This window comes from Cervus canadensis, chromosome 14 (assembly GCF_019320065.1).
Source record: "Cervus canadensis isolate Bull #8, Minnesota chromosome 14, ASM1932006v1, whole genome shotgun sequence".
Classification (NCBI taxonomy): domain Eukaryota; kingdom Metazoa; phylum Chordata; class Mammalia; order Artiodactyla; family Cervidae; genus Cervus; species Cervus canadensis.
The window spans coordinates 51056934-51076022 of record NC_057399.1 but is presented as its reverse complement, the minus strand read 5'-3'; the positions used below and the strand labels follow the sequence as shown (position 1 = coordinate 51076022).

The window sequence follows — 19089 nt, the reverse complement described above, 5'->3', positions numbered from 1 at the left end:
AGAATCATTAAGAAAGACACAAACATTCCATTTCTTTTTTTTTAAGGGAACAATTCTTAAAGAGGTATCCACAAATGGCTGTGCACATATATGGAAAGATACACAATTGGTCATCAAGGAAACTGAAATTAAAACAACAGTGAAATATTTTTACACATCAACCACACCGGCTAAAATTCCAAATGAGTTATCTTACCAAGTGTTGATAAAGATACAGAGCAACTGAAATTCTCATATGTTGCACACTGAAGTGTAAACTGGTGAAACTACTTTGGAAAACCTTGCACTGCCAATCTTGTAACCCAACAATTCCACTCTGAGGTATGTATCTGAGAAAAATGAATGTATTTGTACACCAAAAGACATGCTCAAGAATGTTTGTAATTCTTTTATTTATCATAACCAAATACTAGAAACAAACAAAATAACTGTCAGTAGTAAAATGAATGCATAAGCCGTGACATTACTGCACAATAATCAAAACAGTATCGTACTGGCACAAAAACAGACATATATATATATATATATATATATATATGAAACAGGATAGAAAGCTCAGAAATAAACTCATGCACTTGTGGTCAATATACAACAAAAGAGGCAAGAATATACAATGAAGAAAAGACGGTCTCTTCAATAAGTGGTGCTGTGAAAACTGGACAGCTCTATGCAAAATAGTGAAATTAGAACATTCTTTAACACCATATACAAAAGTAAATTCAAAATGAATTAAAGACTTAAATGTAAGACCAGATACTATAAAACTCCTAGAGGAAAACATAGAACACTTTTTGACATAAACTGCAGTATATTTTTTGGATCCATCTTCTAGAGTAATGGAAATAAAGCAAAAAATAACAAATGGGACCTAATTAATCTTAAAGCCTTTACACAGAAAAGGAAACCATAAGCAAAACAGAAAGATAATTTATGGACTAGGATAAAATATTTGCAAATGATACTATTGACAAAGGATTAATTTCCAAAGTATTCAAACAGTTCATACCACTTAATATATACAAAAAAAACCAGCCCAATCTAAAGAAAGAGTGAAGACCTAAACTTCACTCTTTCTTTGGGATCTTCCCAACCCAGGGATTGAACCTGAGTCTCTTATGTCTCCTGCACTGTCAGGCAGATTCTTTACCGCTAGTGCAACCTGGGAAGCCCCCAGAAACACACTACTACCTATAAAATAGGCAAACAACAAGGACCTACTGTAGGGAAGATTCCCCTGGAGAAGGAAATGGCAACCCACTCCAGTATTCTTGCCTGGAGAATCCCATGGACAGAGGAGCTTGGCAGGCTACAGTCCATAAGGTTGCAAGCTTCCAACACCACCTAGCAACTAAACCACCAAACCAAGGACCTACGGTATAGCACATGGAACTATACTCAATATCTGTATCTACATACAACTGAATTATTTTGTTGACTGAGTTGTTGAAACTAAAACGACATTGTAAACTAACTCTGTGCTGATTAAAAAAAACAAACAAACTGTGAGATGAGATGCTACAAACACACACACAAGAAAAACCACCATATGCAAAAAGCAGTATAGAAAAGAAGTCATAATGCATGATCCTAAGAAGTTCAAGAACTGCAAAATTAATTGATGGTGAAAGACCAAAAGGGAGGGGATATATGTATATGCATGGCTGATTCACTTTGCCGTACAGTAGAGACTAACACAACATTGGAAAAAAAAAAAAAAAACTATACTCCAAAAAAATTAATTTAAAAATAAATCTGTGATTTTTCAGAATTGTTTTTTTTTTTTTTTTAGCAACCTGGGGATCATGTTAAAAACATGAGAGTCAGGGCCCTAATTTTCAGATTCTGATTGTGTAAGTCTAGTATTAAATCATTGGTGGGGGGTAGAACAATAGTATAAAAGTGGTTTTTAAATGACTATAAATTGAACCTCATATGTAGTGACTACTTTTTAAAAATTGACTAATTCCAAACCTACATGCAAAAAGATAATTGATATTGGAAGAATCTTTTTTTTCCTTTCCCCTCAAAATTTCTGTTTTTCTTTTGATTCGTTTATCTCAAAAAATACTGGTTTAAGAAGAAATTATATCTAACAAAACTTACAAGAAATGAAGTAATACTTCTCACTTTGATCATAAATGGCCCAGTTTTTACTTCTTAAGTTAAATGAGGCATATTTTTTGGTCATAATGACTACTTCTCAATGTTTCAGTGGAGTTAAAAATAGCCACTCTTCCATGGATGGGTAGGTATCTTCCATACTTGAATCATTTTTCTTTTTGTAGTAATAGAGATGGAAAAGGGAGGGGGTATAAGGAGGCACAATGAAAAATATTCCAGTTTAAAGGTCATTGATTCAGGTCAGAGCAATGAGGGAAATGGTAATATGCTAAGCCAAGTCGAAAGTCAAAGTGACTGACTAATTACTACATACCCTTCTATTCCCAGACTCACATTTTGTGAAGCTATGTAGTTTAGTACCTTAGTACTGCCAAAGCCAATTACCAAAGCCAATTTCATGCATGGACAGCACTGAGTTTTACCCTCTCTCTTCTTCCTCCTCCCTGATTAAGTCAAAGAAAATATATTCCAAAGATACTTTAAATTCAAATTTATAAATGAGCACAAATACTAGGATTCATATTTTAGAACATTTTGCCATCAATGTAACTCATGCTTCACCAAGCCAACCTGGATATAAAGGATAGTTGTTTATTGTGAAAAATCTAACATTGAAGGCAGAGAGATTTCATAATGGAAATTAAACAATCCTCCCCCAAAAAAGCTTAGTTTAAGGAAAAAGATGATATGGGAATGTAAATGTTAAAAAGTGTTTGGAATTAAAATCTAACTTTATAAAAAAAAAAAAGAAGCTGTAAAACCCTCTAACATATTTATTATGTCACCATAACATAACTATGTAGAATTAATAGGGCAGAAAAAAATTATTTCTTTGATCTCTGCTGAAATATATATATAATAATCTTTTATTAACACAAGAAACATAAAGAATAGGTTCTCACTAAAAGAATTTGATAGCCTTATAAATTTTTTAATTACCTTGATTCCTTTCCAAGAATAAGACAACTACTTGGCAATTTTTAACCACAGATGATATGTTATTGCAATCTAGAAAGAAGATAGTTATGTCTCTAGCTTTTCTAAATGGAAAACAAAATGATCACAAGATCAAACTTAGACAAAAAGGGTTTTTCACAGTTTCTTAAAATGCTATATTATACTCAGAGTTTATGCATTTTTCCTTTAAAGATTTTCATTGATTTTGAATGTGAAAAAAAAAAAAACGATGTGATGTAAAAGAATTAGAAAACATGGATGTAAGACATGTTCTTAAAATCTGAGTCAAATAATGACTCACAACTAGTGAAATCAAGAATTATATATGGGGATCTTTCTGATACTAAAACACATCCTTTATCCATTCCACCATGCTTCGTAGAATATTTTGTCTCCCATCCCTTCATGTCAAATTTTAAAAAATTTTTATCACCAGGCACAATGCTGTATCCTTGATGAAGTCTTCTCTAACTCATATGACTGGGAGTATCCTCTCCCTTATATAAAACACAACAGAAATTTAGCTATGTCTCCATCTCTTTCAACAGACATATTTATTAGCCTAATATTTTAGTTATTTGGGGTAAATGACAATATCCCCTGTTGGAATATAATTTTGTTTAGGATAGTCTATTTGTTGCATATTTACAGCATCCACTGAGTTAAAACCTCTGCCATGTCCCTAGTACATGTTTAATCAATACTTTTAGAAAACTGAATAAAAAGACAAATGAAATTCAACTCTTTGATAATATAACTGAAGTAATAGCACATTGATCTATAAAGTTTAATTAGCTAGATTCAAGAACTGGTTCACAATATTGGCCCTTGTTTTTAAATAACAATTACATATGCTAATAAAATTTCCATAATTTTTCATATAAAATATCACTAATGTTGGCAACTGCTGAAAATCAGGATTTTATTTTTACTGCCATTAACTTTAGGCAGCTACTTTTATCCAATCATCACAAACCATTGCTCTATTTCTTTGTAATGATTCTATAACAGGATGCATTAATTAGTTCTTGTTTTGAGGCATTTATGTCTGGTAATAAATGATCAATAATGTGGAATAAAAGTGGGAGACAACATTGGAAATCTCACAACTGAATGAAAGTGATTTATTAACAGGTCTTCTTTCAGTAAGTTTTTAAAAATCTAACTCTGTATTAAGATATTTTAATATCATTTTCAAGATCCTATTATTAGATTCAATATTAAATTACTTGCCTAAATTAAGATTGGACTTCCCAAGTGGAGTGAGTAGTTAAGAACCTGCCTACCAGTGCAGGAGACATAGGTGCAATCCCTGGGTTGAGAAGATACCCAGAAGAAGGAAACGGCAACCCACTCAAGTATTCTTGCCTGGGAGATCCTATGGACAGAGGAGCCTGGTGGGCTATAGTCCATGGGGTAGCAGAGAGTTGGACATGGCTTTAGTGACTAAACAACAACAATCCAAAATATATCAATAGCTCATACAACTCAAAATCAAGAAAACAAACCCCAAATAGTTCAGTTCAGTTCAGTTCAGTCACTCAGTTGTGTCCAACTCTTTGCAACCCCATGAACCACAGCATGCCAGGCCTCCCTGTCCATCAGCAACTCCCAGAGTCCACCCAAACCCATGTACATTGAGTCAGTTATGCCATTCAACCATCTGATCCTCTGTTGTCCCCTTCTCCTCCTGCCCTCAATCTTTCCCAGCATCAGAGTCTTTTCAAATGAGTCAGTTCTTCGTATCAGGTGGCCGAAGTATTGGAGTTTCAGCTTCAACATCAGTCCTTCCAATGAACACCCAGGACTAATCTCCTTTAGGATAGACCCCAAATAAAAAATGGGCAAAAGACGTGAATAGACATCTTTCCAAAGAAGACATACAGATGGCCAATAGGCACATAAAAAGATGCTTGATACCATTTATCATCAGAGAAATGCAAATTAAAACCACAATGAGATACCATCTCACATCTTTCAGAATGGCTAATATCAAAAAGACCACAAATAACAAATACTGGTAAGGATGTGGAAAAAGGGGGCCCTCACACACTGCTAGTGGCAATGTAAACTGGTAGAGCCACTGTGGAAAACAGTATAGAGATTTCATTAAAAAAAACTGAAAATAGAACTACCATATTATCCAGCAAGTCCACTCCTGGGCATCTATCTGGGGGAAAAAAAAAGGAAAAATGCAAATTCAAAATGTGAACACAACAAAAAAGCATCAGACTCACAGATACAGAGAACAGACAAATATATAGTGGTTACCAGTGGGGAGCAGGAAAAAGGAAGAGGCAAGATAGGGGTAGGGGATTAAGAGGTACAAACTACTATGTATAAAACAAATAAACTACAAGGATATATAGTATAACACAGGCAATATAGCCAATATTTTATAATAAGTGGAATAAAATCTTTTAAAATTGTGAATCACTATGCTGTATACCTGAAACATATAATATTTTATGTCAACTATACCTCAATTTAAAAAAGAGAAAGAAATAAACTATTAAGCCATGAAAAGCCATGGTGAAACCTTAAATGCGTATTACTAACCGAAAGAAGCTAAACTGTAAAGGTCATGGACTGCAATTCCAACAATATGACATTCCAGAAAAGGCAAAATTACGGCGTTAGGAAAAGATCAGTGGTTGCCAAGAGCTAGGGAAAGAAAGAGATGAATGGAAGGAACACAAGAGGATTTTAAGGTAGCGAAATAAATTATTCTGCATGATACTACAATGGTGAATACATGGTTTTTATACATTTGTCAAAACTCACAGAATGTACAACACCAAGAGTGAACCCCAACATAATCTATGGATTTTAGGTTCTTTGTGCCTATGTTGGTTCATGTATTGCAACAAAAGTACCACTGTGGTCCCGGATGTTGATAGTGGGAGAGGTTGTACATGTGGGAGGACAAGGGATTTATGAAACTCTCTGTACTTTCCATTCAGTTTTGCTGTGAACCAAAAACTGCTATAAAAGACAAAGTTTATTCATTTAAAATAACAAAAATGAATAACTAAATTGAAGATGATCTAAATGCATGGAGACATATATCAGGTACATGAATTAGAAAGTGTAAATTTTTTTTTTTTAGGTTCACTAAATTTACTTTAAAAATCATAAAACGTTTCTTACAAAAGAGCATTACATTCTGCACACTGCTCTGAATAGATGTCAGGGACATATGGACTACTGTTACTTTTCCTCCCTGTCCCACCACCCCAAATGTTACAGTGACCACAGAGCAAAGTGTTCACAATAATTACATGGGGGGACTTCTTTAAACCACCAACAATGAACAAAAATTAAAATTCACTCACTCTGCTGCTGTTTCAAAATTTCAATGTTAGTTTTTGCACACCCTCCCCCACCCCCCAACCCTGTTTGTAAGGAACTAAAACATTACATCTGGTGAACAGCAAAGATTTCACTACACCTCAAATGCAGAACACCTATGAAGCAGAGGAATGTTGGCTTTTTAAACAGAAGCAGACAAAAAAAAAAAAAGATGCAGGACTCCTTCAGTTCTTCACTAGTCTTAGAAAAACTTTCCAGAATACTGCTTCACACTGTTCTGCAGCAAATACTGTGCATTCTGTATCTGGTCCTGTGTTCCTGTAATGGTAATGATCCGATCTTCGGATCCTTCTAAAGGCTCATCAATTTTGATCGAAGCTCCTGACTCATGACGGATTTGTTTAATCCGCTGACCACCTTTGCCAATAATAGATCCAGCCAAATCTTTGGGAATAGTTACTTGTGTACTAATAATAGGTCCACCAAGATCACCATATGAGCCACAACCCCCTGCATAGGAATAATCATATCCAGAGCCACCCTGTGGTTCATAAGCCATCTGCCACTCTGATGGGCAGAGTCCCAGGTTTCATCAGCCCTGAAACCAACCATGCCATCATAACGGTCTCCAGGTCTTCCTCTTCTGTCATAGGCCATTAGATATCCTCCTCTAGGTGGTGGTGGTGGTGGAAGAGGAAGATTCCGAGCTCTACTACCACCCCGGCCACCTCGCCCGGGAGGGGGTGGAGGAGGTCCTCGACGAGGGCTCATGTCATCATAATCTCTTCTGGAGGGAGGCATGGGATGCCCACCCTGACCAGGTGGCATTCTGTCAAAACCACCTCTTCCCCTCATTGGAAATCCCACAGGACGTCCACGGCGGTCATCAAACATCATTGTAAAACCACCATAGTCATAGGTCTCATCATAAAAATTGGGATCGTAAGGCTGAGCGCGTCCTTTGATGGGAGACTCTGATATAAGATCAAGGATGATCTTTATGCACTCTACAACCCTATCAGGTTTTCCTCCGATAAGAACAACTCTGTCAGTAGATTGAGGACAACATTCCTGGAAAAGCTTGATTGTTGTCTGAGTGTTCTCTCGAAGTTCTTTGATTTTATCACCTTTGACTCCAATAATTCCTCCTGCCAGACTCTGATGAATCAACAGTCTCAACTCACAGTCAAAGTCACTTCCTTTATAGTGTTGGTAATTTAAGCATTCCACAGCATCAGATTCGAGCGGGAGCTGGCTGGTTGTAGTGGGTGATGGCAACTGCAAGCCCTCTTCCAAGGTAGGGATGATTTTCTTCAGAATTTCTCCAATCGTTTCAATATCAGCACTGATACTCAATATGCGCTCGGGGCCACTGCTGTCTGGGACTGAAACACTGGCATTGTAGTCTGTATGGAGAGCCTTAATATTCTTGCCTCTTTTTCCAATCACTGCTCTAGCATTCTTGCTCTGAAGCAGAATGCGTAATTCAACCATCTCATCAGTGTTTCTAGATCTTTTAAAAGCTTGTTCCTCTTCCATATCTTCAGCAGGGCGTTTACCAAATTCGCCATTGGTTTCGGTGTTGGGAAAGGTTTCCTCTGGCTGTTCAGTTTCCATTTTCTTGTATTCAAGGGACACACCAATCTATAGGCCACAAATAAGCGGGAAGTAGGCAAGACGTCGAAGTTGGTGCAGCAGAGAAACAGAGGATAATGGCGTCTGCAGTGCTTTGGCCTGAAGCGCCTAGAAAGTGTAAATTTTTTAAAATATCAATTTTCCCAAATTGATTTATATCAATGCAATCCCAGTCAATGTCTCAGGCAGATGTCTTATGGAAATTCACTAGCTAATTCTAAAATATATGTAAACAGAAAAAGCCAAAATAACCAGGCAATCTTGAAGAACAGAATGAGACAATTCACACCACAGTATATCAAGAGTGAGTAAAAAGTACAAAGTATTCAGAAAACTTGGTATAAGCGATAAGATACACAATTAGAAAAATAGAGCAAAAGACAAAGTAGAGGAAAAGACATACACAGACACTTGATTTGTGACAAAAGTGGCACTACAGAGGAGTGGGAGGGAGACAAGATATTCAAATAAATGGTACTAGTTCATTTCACCAGGTGAAGACCAAGGGAAAAAAGGAAGAAAGAAAGAATGAGAGAAAGAAAGAAACTACACACTAAACATAGAAATCACTTCTAAGTAGATTGTTTATCTAAATATGTTCTAGGAGGTAATGTAAAACAGAGTAATATTTTTATGATGCTGGAATATGAAATTTTTTAATAGGAGAAAAAAGGTTAAACTATAAAGAAAAAGATGAATATATTGGATTATATTAAATTAGCTACTTCTGCTTAGGCAAAACACCATTACGGGTGAAAATGCAAGCCACAGAGTGGGAGGAAACATCTGGAAAATTATACGGTTCCAATACTTTGACCATCTGATGCGAAGAGCCGACTTATTGGAAAAGACCCTGATGATGGGAAAGATTGAAGGCAAGAAGAGAAGGGGTCAGCAGAGGATGAGATGGTTGGATGGCATCACCAACTAAATGGACATGAGTTTGAGCAAATTCTGGGGGATAGCGAAGGACAGGAAAGCCTGGTGTGCTGCAGTTCATGGGGTCACAAAGTCAAACACAATTTAGTGACTTTTTAGTGACAAAAACAATTTAGACAACAGTTATCAAATAAAATTCTTAAATATCAATAAGAAAATAGTAGATAATCCAATTTTTAAAATAGCAGTACTTAGAAAAGATATTCAAATAGCTAAAAATCATATAAAAAGCCGCAAATTTCATTAGTTGTTAAGGTGCTTCAAATTAAAACCACCACGAGATATTACTATATACACACTAGATTTGTTAATATTAAAACGATTGACAATACCAAGTGTTTGCAAGGAGGTGATCTTAGTCTTTATAGGCTGCTATAATAAAATACTACAGACTAGGTTACTTATTAACTACAAACATTTATTCTCAAAGTTCTGGAGGCTGGGCATTCCAAGATCAAGGAGCCAAACATGGTCACCTTTGAAAGGGGCCCTCTTCCTTGTTCATATCCTGTGTCTTCTAGCTGCATCCTCAAACGATAGAAGAGTGAAGAGAGCTGTGTGTAGTCCCATTCCTGAGGGCTCCACCCTCATAATCTCTCAAAAACCTACCACCTAACACCCTCACTTTGGATATTAGGATTTTAATACATGAATGTGAAATGGGGGAGGACACAAACATTCAGCACACAGCAGGTACAGAGCAACTGGAACTCATATACTGTCAGACCATTTGGCCTTATCTACTAAAGTTAAACAAATGTAACAAATGGACATTGATAGAAGGCGTATATATACATATATATCCCAAGAAATGTGTTTAAGAAAGCTTGTGTCAATTTTATTCACAATAACTCTAAAATGGAAGAAACCCAATAGATAAATAATCATAGAGTTACACAATAGAATATTGTGTCCGGAAATGAAAGTTCATTACCTCCTATTATACATGAGAACGTAGAATTCCATAAACACAATGTTGAATGAAGGAAACTTGGTACAAAGGAATGCAAGCATTTCTTTTAGAAAGAAAAGCAAGCAAAATTAATCTATATAAGACAGAACAGTTAATTTGGGAGTGGAAGATGAAGACAGTGACAGAGGGGTCACCACCAACCTTCTGTTTCTAGATAAGAATATATTCTCTCATGGCTATTCAAAGATATATAATTTTTGCACTTTTCTACAGGTACGTTATACTTCCTCAAAATGTATATTAAAATCCCCATTTTAAAATCTACTAAACATTTCTAGTAAATTAATTTTTTAAATGAGGTAATTTTGGTGTGCCGTTAACATGGGCTCATGTTGATAGATAGAAGTCAGCAGCCTATTCTTTCTTAAATGCAAATGTTTAATAACCAGTTTCTTTGTCATTAATCAGTTTTTCCTTTAATAATCAGTTTCTTCAAACCCTCCAACAGATTAGCAAAAAGTTATCTATGTTAAATTGATCATTAATAATTTCTATAGTCAATTTTTCTTTTTGAAAATTATCTGCAGTTTTTCTGATGCCTCTTCCAATATTTTTGTTTTAGCAAAGTTTAGTGGCAATTCAAAGAACAAATCCAATATATAGATTTTTTTTAATACAGGAGTGAAAGCAAAGATGAGGCAAAAGGAATAATTAAAAATACAATTGGCAAAAAGTTAATAGATTAAAAATTAAATTAAAATCACAGGATCTGCAGTTTGATCTCTCCTAGGTCACTAGGTATGGGATTGGGTCAAACAGTAAATGTCAAACATACACTGACATTTTCGAATTCAAAGGATACAGGGGTAAACATGTAAATATCAAGGAAGATTAGTAAGAACATTGAAAGATTATTTGCAAGGGACAGAAATCAGGTTTTCCTCAGGCTTCTAAACAACATTAAAACCTAGAAGGCAGTGGGATAATGATTACAGACTTGGGGAAGTGGAAGAAAGATTATTCCCCAAAGAATCTATCTCCATAAGGCTGTCATTTATTTGAGAAGACAACAAAAAATATATATTACTAAATATGCAAAGATTCAAAATATATTATCCAAGTACCCTTATTTGAAATACTTACCCAGGACATACTCATCTGACCAAGAATCAAAAGAAACAGCTCAACCATGAAAAATCTGGGGATATAAGACCCTACAGTGAGCAATGCTACTATTTAAACAAATGATGTATCAAAAAATTACTAAAATTATAGTGAACTCAACTGAAAATTCAGAAATAATTCTTAAATGAGAAGATAAACAATATAAAAATAATTCAAGCAAAATAAAACTTTTAAAAGTTTAGGAGCAATAGTTTTCAGTTATGTACCTCTCTCATGCACCATGAATAAGAACATGAGCTTAGAGCCAAACAAACCTGGATCCTCACTATATTAACTGAGGCAAATTATTGATCTTTCTGAGCCTCTGCCTTCTTATCTATTAAATACCCACCTTTTGTGTATTGCTCTGAGGATTAAATGAAAAAACAGACTAAAGCCCTTAAGCATAATAGAGACTCTGTAAACATGAGGCAACTCCCCTCTTCCCAACCGTGTTTACTTTCCTTAGAAAGTAATTTTTCTTAGTCAACCATCTAGAAATCATTTTCAGTTCTTTTTAAAAATCTTCTTACATGGTTAATTACCATTTGGCCATGGCATTGCTCTTCCAAGTTCATTGTCTGGTATTTGTCCTGCCTTCCATCACATCTTTCAAAACTACAAGCTACCTTAGAGGACATTCTGTGCAGATACTTTGTGTATTAAATTGCCTCACCCTCTTCTCCTCTTACCTGGTAGAAGCTAAAGTTATTAACACTGACAGTAGCATCAAGATTACAGCAAAGTATTTGCTTTGAAATATACTGAAAATCATCAGCTCAAGTAATAGTTATTTTCCATGTCATTGATTTTTATTCTGAAAACTTCACTTTTCCTGACTTAGGTGAAGCTAAATTTTTCCTAACTTAAATTTATACTTGTGGAAATTCCTTAGGGTATATATAATTTCAGATAATAAGAACTACATATTTATTTCAAAATTTAAAAACTCAAATGACTTCTAAGCTTCCAGTAAAAGCTTTTCAACTGAATTCATTATTATATCTAATTTTCACTGATCTGTACAGGGATCAAGAGAATCTAACCCTCATAGTCTTCCATGCTAAATAGGAACTTTATAAAACTAAATATTCAAATGACATTTAGGAAATAGTTTAATTTTCAAATGTCTGTCAACAAAATTAATATTTCCATACACCTGAAATTGTACTTAACTTAGTATATCCATTTTATCAAGTTAATTGTAGAAACTGCACCAGTATCATAATTCAGTAGCTCATCTCTAACAATTAGAGGACTCTTCTTATGATTAGTGAGTCAAGAAAATAAAAAGAAGGATGTATCTAATAGCATACTGAATTCATTCACAGATACTAGTTAAACTGTTGTTTTCATAATTTTCAGATTCTAAACTCGCAATTTTTAGAACTACACAAAAATGATTTTTCATTGATAAAATTAGAATTAGAACCCCAAGCCTCTGCTATCATGAACTTTTGAAGAGGATTAGTCTTAATCTTTCAAAGTACTGCTCATACTAGAATAAAGAATTAGCCAGTATTCACATTTCCCCAAAACTCACATAATGAATTATGCCTCTTTTCTCTGAACACTTTCTTTTTTGTCCACCTGATACACAATAAAAGATAATTCCACAGGACTCGAATAGCTGCTGGAAGTAACTTATTCAGTCAATTTGAGCAGAAAGTGAACCTTCCCATTTTTTATAGAACAAACACTCCACGGTTTCATAATCTGGCACTAAATGACCTAAAATATCCTATTGAAAAGTAAAACAACTAAGCAAATGATCCTTATGGACATAAAACAGATTCTCAAATATTTACTCTTTCCATATATTTATTATTAGTGCCTGTTCTTTTTAGTGGTGAAATTCTGGAATTATCTTTCTCAAATATTGCTAAGATCCATTCTACTGTATGGGCTACCTAAATCCAAAGACCACAGCCACAGGAAACTGTCAAGCATTGTTTTTTCTGCTGAGGTAATTCATGATAAAAGACAACTCATTCTTCATGGGCCCACTTCACTGGCAAATGCCTGGGCATTGTCCACAGTAGTCAGTAACTTTCCATTAATATTAAGCAAAAGAAGCAGCAAAACCTTATCAGCTCATCTTAACATCTTATTAGCCATAATAATTAATAATAACTACAAATCTTGAAGTCAGTAATTAAACCATCACAAAGAGAAATTCCCAGGTGCCAAAGGTTTGAAAATGTAATATTGGAAAAAGGGAACACATAAAATAAGTTCAGTATTGAAAGTAACTGATAAAGTGACCTCAGCAAGAAAGAAATGAGTTGAGTCAATTTTAGATGTGTGTTTAAACCCAAGAGGCAGAATTTTAAGTAAACTAAAGTCTGTATAGAATATTGTCAGCTGAGGTTAATATAATACAATTATAACTTAGGGCAAATGCATGGGTTCGCATAATTTTTCTCATCACTTTTAGATAAAAAAACAAAATAGTGATCTAGATAGAAACTCATATTTCTCCTCTTTCATTATTTTTAATCACAGTCTCTTCAGAGACCTCATATGATAACAGAATTTTCTGAAGTGTTTTCACACATTTCCACAGGAAAAGGTAAATATTGTTTTTTTTTCTAAATGGAATCTAATTTTCATCTCTGCTTTGATAGTTTGTTAACTAGCCATTAGTAATTGATGAAACCATTTATATGAGAATAAATGGTTATTAACATATATTACAGAGAGAAAAACTTGTAGAGCAAACAGTGCAACTTCTGACACCTTGGTGGCTCAGGGGAGACAGAGCATTAATGAAGCATCTAGGCGCAGGTCACTAATTTGCATCATAAGTAAATTTGTTCATAACTTCAGGGGTTCTTTGCCATCTGGAGATGGTCTGATGACCTGAGTGAGGTGCGTTGCTCTGTCCTTATCCCTGGACACAGGTGTCCAAACAGCCCTGATTGACACTTGGCACGTTCTCACGGCAGCTGAAAGCTAAACAGACAGAGAGAGCACAGGAGACTTCCGCACTGCAACAGAGACTTCTTCCAGGATAGGCTGGAGTTCTCTAATCCCCAAAGAGTTGAACGAAAGAAGAATGACTACAAATTCAACAGAGGGAAATGTAGAATTCATGTTTAATGGGCATTTAGGCCTCATCACGTGCACCACTTTTCAAGTTATGTTTCCATTATTCAATATAGATCTTCTTATGAAATTGCATAATGTTTACCTGCTGCAACTTGTGAGCATAAAGGAATTCCTCAAACAGTGCAATTTATTCTAGAGAAAGTAGAGTGATAGCCTGTGGTATATGTCTCAATTTCTTTAATTCATATGTTTCAGTTCAGTCGCTCAGTCGTGTCTGACTCTTTGCCACCACATGGACTGCAGCATGCCAGGCCTCCCTGTCCATCACCAACTCTCAAAGTTTACTCAAACTCATGTACTTGAGTCAGTCATGCCATCCAACCATCTGATCCTCTGTCATCCCCTTCTCCTCTCGCCTTCACTCTTTCCCAGCATCAGGGTCTTTTCAAATGAGTCAGCTCTTCGCATCAGGTGGCCAAAGTATTGGAGTTTCAGCTTCAACATCAGTCCTTCCAATGAAGGTTCGGGACTGATTTCCTTTAGGATGGACTGGTTGGGTCTCCTTGCAATCCAAGGGACTCTCAAGAGTCTTCTCCAACACCACAGTTCAAAGCATCAATTCTTTGGTGCTCAGGTTTCTTTATAGTCCAACTCTCAAATACATACATGACCACTGGAAAAACATTAGCCTCGGCTAGGTGGACATTTGTTGGCAAAGTAATGTCTCTGCTTTTCAATATGCTGTCTACGTTGGTCATAACTTTTCTTCCAAGGAGTGCCTTTTTATTTCATGGTGGCAGTCACCATCTACAGTGATTTTGGAGCCCAAAAGAATAAAGTCTGCCACTGTTTCCACTGTTTCTCCATCTATTTGCCATGAAGTGATGGCACCAGATGCCATGATCTTTCTTTTCTGAATGTTGAGCTTTAAGCCAACTTTTCCACTATCCTCTTTCACTTTCATCAAGAGGCTCTTTAGTTCTTCTTTACTTTCTGCCATAAGGGTGGTGTCATCTGCATATCTGAGGTTATTGATATTTCTCCCAGCAATCTTGATTCCAGCTTGTGCTTCTTCCAGTCAAGTGTTTCTCATGATGTACTCTGCATATAAGTTAAATAAGCAGGGTGACAATATACAGCCTTGACATACTCCTTTTCCTACTTGGAATCAGTCTGTTGTTCCATGTCCAGTTCTAACTGTTGCTTCCTGACCTGCATATAGGTTTCTCAAGAGGCAGGTCAGGTGGTCTGGTATTCCCATCTCTTTCAGAATTTTCCGAGTTTATTGTGATCCACGCAGTCAGAGGCTTTGGCATAGTCAATAAAATGGAAGTAGATGCTTTTCTGGAACTCTCTTGCTTTTTTGATGATCCAGAGGACGTTGGCAGTTTGATCTCTTGTTCCTCTGCCTTTTCTAAATCCAGCTTGAACATCTGGAACTTCACGGTTCACATATTGTTGAAGCCTGGCTTGGATAATTTTGAGCATTACTTTACTAGTGTGTGAGGTGAGTGCAATTGTGCAGTAGTTTGAGCATTCTTTGGCATTGCCTTTCTTTGGGATTGGAATAAAAACCGACCTTTTCCAGTCCTGTGGCTACTGCTGAGTTTTCCAAATGAGTTAGCATACTGAGTGCAGCACTTTCACAGCATCATCTTTCAGGATTTGAAATAGCTCAACTGGAATTCCATCACCTCCACTAGCTTTGTTCGTAGCGATGCTTCCTAAGGCCCACTTGACTTCACATTCCAGGGTGCCTGGCTCTAAGTGAGTGATCACTTAGATAAAAAAACAAAATAGTGATCTAGATAGAAACTCATATTTCTCCTCTTTCATTATTTTTAATCACAGTCTCTTCAGAGACCTCATATAATAACAGAATTTTCTGAAGTGTTTTCACACATTTCCACAGGAAAAGGTAAATATTGTTTTTTTTTCTGAATGGAATCTAATCTAAAGGTACATAAGATCTTTGTTGTACAGTTCTTCTGTATATTCTTGCCACCTCTTAATATCTTCTGCTTCTGTCAGGTGCATACCATTTCTGTCCTTTGTTGAGCCCATCTTTGCATGAAATGTTCCCTTGGTATCTCTCATTTTCTTGAACAGATCTCTAGTCTTTCCCATTCTATTGTTTTCCTCTATTTCTTTGCACTGATCTCTGAGGAAGGCTTTCTTATCTCTCCTTGCTGTTCTTTGGAACTCTGCATTCAAATGGATATAGCTTTCCTTTTCTCCTTTGCTTTTTGCTTCTCTTCTTTTCTCAGCTATTTGTAAGGCCTCTTCAGACAGCCATTTTGCTTTTTTGCATTTCTTTTTCTTGGGGATGATCTTGCTCCCTGTCTACTGTACAATGTCACAAACTTCCATCCATAGTTCATCAGGTACTCTGTCTATCAGTTCTAGTCCCTTAAATCTATTTCTCACTTCTACTGTAAAATCATTAGGGATTTGATTTAGGTCATACCTGAATGATCTAGTGGTTTTTCCCACTTTCTTCAATTTCAGTCTGAATGTGGCAATAAGCAGTTCATGCTCTGAGCCAAAATCAGCTTCCAGTCTTGTCTTTGCTCACTGTATAGAGCTTCTCCATCTTTGGCTGCAAAGAATATAATCAATCTGATGGTCACCAGTTGACCATCTGGTGATGTCCATGTGTAGAGTCTTCTCTTGTGTTGTTGGAAGAGGGTGTTTGCTATGACCAGTGTGTTCTCTTGGCAGAATTCTATTAGCCTTTGCGCTGCTTCATTCTGTATTCCACGGCCAAATTTTCCTGTTACTCCAGGTGTTTCTTGACTTCCTACTTTTGCATTCCAGTCCCCTATAATGAAAAGGACATCTTGTTTGGGTGTTAATTCTAGAAAGTCTTGTAGGTCTTTATAGAACCATTCAACTTCAGCTTCTTCAGCATTCCTGGCCGGGGCATAGACTTGGATTACCATGATATTGAATGGTTTGCCTTGGAAATGAACAGAGATCATTCTGTCATTTTTGAGATTCCATCCAAGTACTGCATTTCGGGCTCTTTTGTTGACCATGATGGCTACTCTATTTCTTCTAAGGGATTCCTGCCCACAGTAGTAGATATAATGGTCATCTGAGTTAAATTCACCCATTCCAATCCAACTTAGTTTGCTGATTCCTAAAATGCTGACATTCACTCTTGCCATCTCCTGTTTGATCACTTCCAATTTGCCTTGATTCATGGACCTAACATTCCAGGTTTCTATGCAATATTGCTCTTGACAGCATCGGACCTTGCTTCAATCACCAGTCACATCCATAACTGGATGTTGCTTTTGCTTTGGCTTCTTCTCTTCATTCCTTCTGGAGTTATTTCTCCACTGATCTCCAGTAGCATATTGGGTACCTACTGACCTGGGGAGTTCCTCTTTCAGTGTCCTATCCTTTTGCCTTTTCACACAGCGGCAATGCAGCACTGGAGCTGCCGAGAGGAGATACCCCATGTCCAAGGTCAGAAGTGGTACCTGCGTTTTGCTGGAGCGGCCCTGAATAGATACCCCATGTCCAAGGTCAGAGAAATCCCAGTAAGATGGTAGGCACTGGAGTGGCTGTGAGGGGATACTCCATGCCCAAGGGCAAAGGAGAAGCCCCAGCAAGATGGTAGGAGGGGCGAATTTGCGTTTAGAATCAAATCCCATTCCTGCCAGAGACGCTCAGAGGGCTCTAACAAACCTTGTGGGCACCGGGACCCAGGGACCCCACAGAGACTGAGACAGAACTGTGTTTGAGTGTCTCCTGTGGCAGTAGAGGTCGGCAGTGGTCTGCCGCAAGGACACAGGCTCTGGGTATGGGTATGGCCTAAGTCCTCTTAGAGGAGGTTGCCATTGACCCTACCACAGAGCTGCCAGAACTTACACAGGACTGGGAAATAGTCTCTTGGAGGTCACAACAGAACCTTTTGCACCAGCACGCAGGAGAAGGGAACAGTGACCCCACATGAGATTGTCCTGGACTTGCCTGTGGGTGTCCGGGAGTCTCCAGAGAAGGCGTGGGTCGGTGGTGGCCTTCTGCAGGGTTGGGGGCCCGGACTGTAGCAGTACATGCATGGGATCTTTTGAGTGACTTCACCATTATCTTCCTTACCTCCACCATAGTTTGGTCCCAGATAAACAGCAGGGAGGGGGCACAGCTCTAGCCATCAACAGAAAATTTGACTAAAGATTTACTGAGCATGGCCCCGCCCATCAGAACAAGACCCAGTATCACCCTCAGTCAGTCTATCCCATCAGGAAGCTTCCATAAGCCTCTTATTCTTCTCCATCAGAGGGCAGACAGACTGAAAACCACAAACACAGAAAACTAACCAGTCTAGTCACATGGACCACAGCCTTGTCTAACTCAATGAAACTATGAGCCATGCCGTGTAGGGCCACCCAAGACAGACAGGTCATTGTGGAGAGTTCTGACAAAATGTGGTCCACTGGATAAGGGAATGGCAAACCACTTCAGCATTCCTGCCTTGAGAACCCCTTGAACAGTATGAATTTATATGTTTAGACAAACGTTATTTTAAATTCATCATTCCTTTTTCTAAATGCTTAATACACAATGTTCTTTCGTTTTGTAACTAAATATATGCAGAACACATAAATGTACTAGAGTTGAGAGAAAAATAGTACAGGATAAATATACCTAAATATAGTACATTTCCCCTAAAGTTCTAATGCTATTATATAAACAAATAATGAAAAGTTAATATGAGTATAGTGCTCTTAAACAAATTAAGAGAAAAATACACTACATGACTTTCATATTTAATTTCAAAATGTTGTTCAAAAACAATTAGAACAATTTTAATAGTTTCACCTAATAAACAGAAAGGTCCAAATTAATAAAATTAATTTAACATTTTTCACTCTCCAAACAGAGTATCTCATTTTTTCTTACTCAGTTTTTTAATGATATATTATTGAAGGCAATAGCATATATTTCTCCTGAATTTCAGAAGGGCAGCAGAAATTCAGTCTCTTACC

The 19089-nt window shown here is 36.8% G+C and overlaps 1 pseudogene across 1 annotated transcript; it reads right to left on the bottom strand.

Moving 5' to 3' along the window:
* Nucleotides 1-6173: 6173 nt before the first annotated feature.
* LOC122453306 lies at nt 6174-8129 on the bottom strand (annotated as a pseudogene). The gene has a single exon (XR_006272999.1). The product of XR_006272999.1 is annotated as a heterogeneous nuclear ribonucleoprotein K-like (transcript).
* Between the last annotated feature and the right edge of the window lie 10960 nt (nt 8130-19089).